This window comes from Pyxicephalus adspersus, chromosome 9, assembly GCF_032062135.1.
Source record: "Pyxicephalus adspersus chromosome 9, UCB_Pads_2.0, whole genome shotgun sequence".
Classification (NCBI taxonomy): domain Eukaryota; kingdom Metazoa; phylum Chordata; class Amphibia; order Anura; family Pyxicephalidae; genus Pyxicephalus; species Pyxicephalus adspersus.
Window position 1 is genome coordinate 49,832,297 of NC_092866.1, and position 6,000 is coordinate 49,838,296.

Consider the following 6,000-nt stretch of genomic DNA (forward strand, 5'->3'; position numbering starts at 1 on the left):
TCAGATCGCAACAACATTTCTTTCTATAATTACAAAACACGCTCGCTGAGTAAACCTTGTTCACATTTCCTGACTGCTAATCATTAGAAATGTTTTCTTTTTCCGCCTTTAGTAAAGTGCATTAAAGAACCAAAAAGGGAACATGGAATTTCCTTGCATGTTGTCAAGTCAGATTAGCCAGGCAGGACTCAAGCAGACGCACATCTCAATAGGCTGGCTTTGGGGAATTCGTAGTCAGGGAAGGCTTGGCAATCATCTGACCAGCCAGTCGAAGTTGTCATGAAATCAATAGTTTTAAACTGGGAAGCTCGGCAGTCAGAGAATAGGGGGGAAGTGGCTTTCTATGGCTGTTCATTTTAAAATATTTATAGATTGATATTTAAAAAAAAATTGTGAAGTTCAAACTGTTAAGGATAGAAGACAGAAGATGTTGAAGTGTCCAGTGATCCACTGTTCCTAGACAAGCAATGTGTCTCAGATTTCACAGAATACTGCAGAAGGAATTAGGAAAAATAGAACTAGGTATTTAGAGTAGCATAACTGTATACATACACATTTCCTTTATGTACACACACTTATTGGCGTTTTTTTTAGGCATACATTTGGAACCCACCTCTTTTACAATATCACATTTTCTTGTTTTAAACGATCAACCCTGATTTAGAATATTTTCAACAGAGATGGGCAGAGATTTGGGCAAAATTGATTTTCTAGTAAAATCAATAATATTTTGTTTACTTTAAATAAAGGATAAGTGAACGTAAATATAAAGTGCTTGATTTCTTTTCCCCACTTACCCTGACCTACCTTAACCAACCCACATCAAATACAAGCCTACCAAGAATTGAAGGGCAGTGCTGCCTTAGTTTGTTTATATTTTGCAGCAAAAAAGTATCACATTTGGCAGCAAAAAATATCACTTAGCTATAAAATTTAGGTGCCACGTCCATAGTTAATATTTCTACGTTGTTTATTTTCCAGATTTATTAGACTTTTAAGGCACCAAAAGTCATTATTTACACAGTATCAATTATAAAAATATAATTTATTATTCATTAAAAGGCATACATGAGATATCAGTTGACAATTGTTCCATAGATTATATCAATATAGATATTACACAAAAATTTTTAATTTCTCGATGCGTTTCACAAGCATTGCTTTCTTAGGAAGCAAGGGACATCACAAAAACCATACTGCAACAAACATAACCAACAATTATAATGTGTCTGACATAAACCTCATGTTTTTTTTTAATTTTTTTAAATTGGGCAGCAGTTAGTGTTCTTTTCTGCCCACACCACTGCATTACAACCTCATAATGTTCTATAGGGCACAGGTATTTTTGGCTACAAAATCAGGACACATCCTCATAGAAAACAAGTGCAGACAAAGGAAGAAAGCTGTAAGGTTTGAACAATTCTTCGGAATGTGGCCCTTTGGTTTATTGTAAGTATAAATCTGTGCATGGGTATCCTGTGATAAAGTGGATCAGGTAAAGGGAAGAAAAAGCGCACTAGGTGTTAAAGTATAGGTTTTGGGTGAGTTGTTACCTAATTTATTGTTCTTAGATTATTATAATGAGATTAGATTAGATTATTATAATTAGATTATAATGTTCTTAGAGTATTTAGGGTATACCTCAGGTATTGTCTATCCTATAGTTATTTTTTCTCATTTTTCACCTATGCCATGTTAGCTGGCATGCCAATTTTTTCATCTGAATAGAAAGGGTCAGTCAACCCCAAACTAATATTTCAATTTGTGATCGAGATCAGTGCTTTGAATCCCTCACAGTGAGCTCATATTTCTGGTTCACCTGTGGGGTCTATGCACCTGAGTTTCCAGTTCTTCCCCCACCTGCTGTGACCCCTGTGAATTGGTGTCCCCTGTTGTTTGATTTGCTTTCTATTTAAATGTATAGAGGCAGAAAGAGTCGGTGAATGACCAACATAACTCTTAACATTCTAAGACGGAGAAGGTGGAAAGATAGAAGATAGATATAAAGGGATATTCCAAGTTATTCAAGCAAAGTGCTTATTGTAGCTTCTAAATTTATTAAAATTAATTTCTGCGGAAATATATTTTATCCATCAACAGGCAAATATAATAGCAATTAAAATAATCAGTTGAGGTGTATGTGAATTCTTATAATGAACTTTTTTGGTAATTAAATCAATAAAAATGTTTGATAACTCCAAAGTCTGTAACTTTCTATACCTTCTGTCCTGTATTGAAATTCCAAACAGTGCTATTGACCCTTGCCACGTTAACTTTTGTAAACTAGAGAACATCTTTAGCATGATGGGAAGGGTTTTATCCTGTCAGTTTATTTGTAATTCTTTTTATCTAGCCTTATGATCCACATACTTCTGTCACACTGCGTTATTGCTAGGTCAGGGTAGAGACGTTACTATAACTTCTGAGTGAACAGTTTCATCACAGATGAAGTTCTTCCTGTGCTCACCTACTTAAATATGTTACATAAGCTGTCATGCCCCCCATTGGGTAATACAGAAGAGACCAATTTTTTCCTCTCTGCTGTGCGGATAATAAAGATTTCAGGCTCCTATCGTATTATCATATACAATTAATGATGTTTTCATGAATACGTTTAGTTGTGCTTTACCCTATAGAATACAAATGGCACAGAAATTGAGATGACCCCTTTGTGTTCACTATCGTTATTCTCCCTCAAAATCACCATCCTTATCTGACACATATGTGGAGGCACTTCAGTGTGCTTTTATTTTCTGGCTCATCAGCCCACTGTGCATTCATTCCTCAAACAAAATACAATATGGCTACCAGCGAGGCCTTTATACTGTGTCCTGTGGAAGCCTCAGAAATTTGACTCTTTGCCAATCTGCAGATCTGGCATTGCCGGTCCAGTAGATGTGTGAAAGTAAATAAATGAAAGCTCATGCTGAATGAACAGAGAAGGAGGGGGTGAAAGACTTAGAAGTCAGGACAGACTGGGGTATTTCAAGGATTTAGTCACCCCGTCATATATATTTCCTCTCTTTGCCAATAAACATAGAATGAATATGTCAGATTAACGCATACCATGCATTAAGACAAAAAAAGTTTCCGAAAAACACTGAAAATTGGGTAAAGAAAGCCATATATTATATTATTCATGACAATTATAGTCACAAGTAGGATGCAGGAAATGCCTAGCTTAGGCAGTTGTCCATTGAACAATTGGATAGTTCCCCTTCCTATGATTTCTGTTAACAGCTGTAAAGTTTAGAATTTCCCTGTACTTTCTAAAAATAAATAGTTGCCAAGACCAAGGGAGGGTAAATCTCATCTAGGGTAGTGATCCCACTCTTTCAAAAGCAAAAAGTTTTTCATTTACATACACTTTAAAATTAATCATTATATGTAAACCTTTACTTTTCTCTAATTGGTAACTAAATCCAACCCCTAAAGAGTGGCCATACAATGGTCAAAAGGTGCACAAAAAAGGTAAATTATGTCTCCCAGATATTGATTGTTTACCTGGTCACTACTGTGCACTTACTGGTGAGCCCCATTCTTCACACAATCAGTACTAACCACTTTCCCACTCCAACCACCAATAGTGGAAGAGAGTACAATTTAGATTATATTAGTTGGTAATACCATGTTTCCTATAGATTTGCATTAATTGTATTGGCCGAGTTGACTTAACTCTTGCACAGGCCAATCAAATTTTATGATTTTTTGAAACAAGGATCAGGAGAAGGAAGATGGCAGCACCCAGCAAAAGAACGGGGACAGATGAGTGCAGTTAAGAAATTTATTAAATTGATCTGAGGTTTAGCAGAAAGTACCATCACATCTAGCAGAGGTCCAGTAGATCATTCTGGGCTGTGCTTAGCAGGCAAACATTAATGGTTAGCAAATAATTTTGCTCATATGGATTGGTATGGATGTTTTTTTGAAGTATTTAAAATCATTGGACACTTGTTGGCCATAACTGGTGCTATGCATGCTTTACTGGGACACTAAACTATGCATATATGCCTTAAGTTGCTTAATTGTTCATCAACCGGTTCAGATAGAACTAGGTTCATTTTTAAAAATAGGCAGATTGCAATACCTGTTCTGTCCAGAAGTTGTGCTGTGGAAGACATCAGAGGGACCTTGCTGTGCTGCTAGAAGGGGGGGTTCTCAGTTAGGAGTCCTTTTTTATATCAGAAGTGGAAAACTCATAAGATTATTGTATTATCTAGTAAATATTTGGCATATGTGTTTTAATCTGCTAAGGATCCAAAGATGTACATTTTGATATTATTTGTGCATGCTTAAAAGTTCAGTTCCTGACTGAGAGAATAAATTGAGGGTTAACTTGTGTCCAACGTGAATGCTGAAAGGCATGAATGGCAAACGGTTCCAATTCAGGGCGGCGCTCGCAGTTTGCATAAATTACTGCCTTTATTATGGTTACAAATACTGTAGTCCCATGGTAACCTTGGTGAGGCTCAAATTCTCCTCTGTACTCTGGCTGAAGCCACAGAAATGGGTCATTTTTTCAGGCTTATGCAGCCAGTTGAAAAAAGAATTTTAATAAAAAGATTTTTTTCTTGATATTTCTTCCTCTTTAAGAAAGAAATTCCACATTTAATTTATATTCAACTTTACTGAAAATAAAGTTAAATTACTTCCACAAGTGTGCTCTATGGTATATAATAAACTGATATTAGTCACACCCTAAATATTCACTTGATATTTTATTCATGTAACATTTTCTTTTTTATTCTTCTTTCCTTTTCATTCTTGTTTTTTTTCTTATTGCATTTTTGTTTTTGTTTTGTATTTTTCTCAGTTTTGGACGTTCCAGTTTTAAATATTTCACGAATAATAAAATGTGAAGTAGTTGCAGTTTATTTAAAATTACAACGTTTATTAACAACTTCACGTCACTATTTTTCTTGAAGTTGCAACGTTTGCGGCCATGGCTGGCATAACTTAAGTATTTCTCATAGCTCAACTTCAATCAAATATTTATCATGTCAGGAGTCTGAAATTTAAATGTAACATTTCTGATAATGTAATCTTATAAAGTACAAACAGAAAAAACAACATTAAAGCAAATATTATTTTTTAAAAGTAATCACTTATATATGTTTAAGTATATATTTTTATATAAAATAAAGAGGGTCCGAATGAGATCACAGGGGTTAAATTTAATATCTAATTTCTCCGATTTGATGTTTTTCTTCTTTTTAAGAGAATTCATTTTTAATTCTTTTTGGTTTTTTTTTTACTCTCCACTCCAGTATAATTAAATACCCCGTTTTCGTTGAATAAAAGTTGTTCCTTCCTCAAAACAGGACGGCTGCAGCCGTTTCGCAGTTATCAGCCGTGGAAAATTACCCCTGGGTTGTTTAAGAAATTATTTTCGGCAGCACAAAAAGCCATCCAGCGTCCTTGTCAGAAAGGATCAGCATAAATTTCCGCTGACAGAATGCCAGGCTGGCAGTCTACCTATGGCATTTGAAACTCTGTATAGAAGAACGGAACAGTGACACACACTTCTTTCCTGTTAAGAAAAAAAAAAGAAAGAAATTTAGAGAAGGAAAGGGGGTCTCAGTCTCCCGTCATTCCGACCATTTAACTTTCTAAAAATATCTGTTTCTCACACCAGAAACAAGCTTAACAACAAGGTGTAAAATTAAATAGCCTTCATTACAATTGCACCAGCTATCAGTAACCCATAAATCGAGTTGTGCTGGCTGCTTATTGGTGCAGCTAATAAAATAAAGCTCAGTCCAAGAGAGCCGTAGGCAGCTTGCAAGGCGATAGCGGGATTTGCTTACTGTAAATACAAGAGGAAAATCGCACACAAATCTGTCGTGGCTTTGACAAGTATTAAGATCCCTCTTTACATCTGTACCAAAGTGCAATTAGCTTTCCGTGCACTAGGACTGCTCTATCTTATTCTGCTTCATTACTTGAGCATAATCACCCAGCTTGCTTGAGTGGTCGCACAAGCAAGCTCGAGTCTAAATA

The 6,000-nt window shown here is 35.6% G+C and overlaps 1 protein-coding gene across 1 annotated transcript in view; it reads left to right on the forward strand.

Moving 5' to 3' along the window:
• ELP4 (elongator acetyltransferase complex subunit 4) overlaps positions 1-6,000 on the forward strand; it is a gene marked incomplete in the record, with an annotated part of 147,620 nt that overhangs the window by 98,750 nt on the left and 42,870 nt on the right.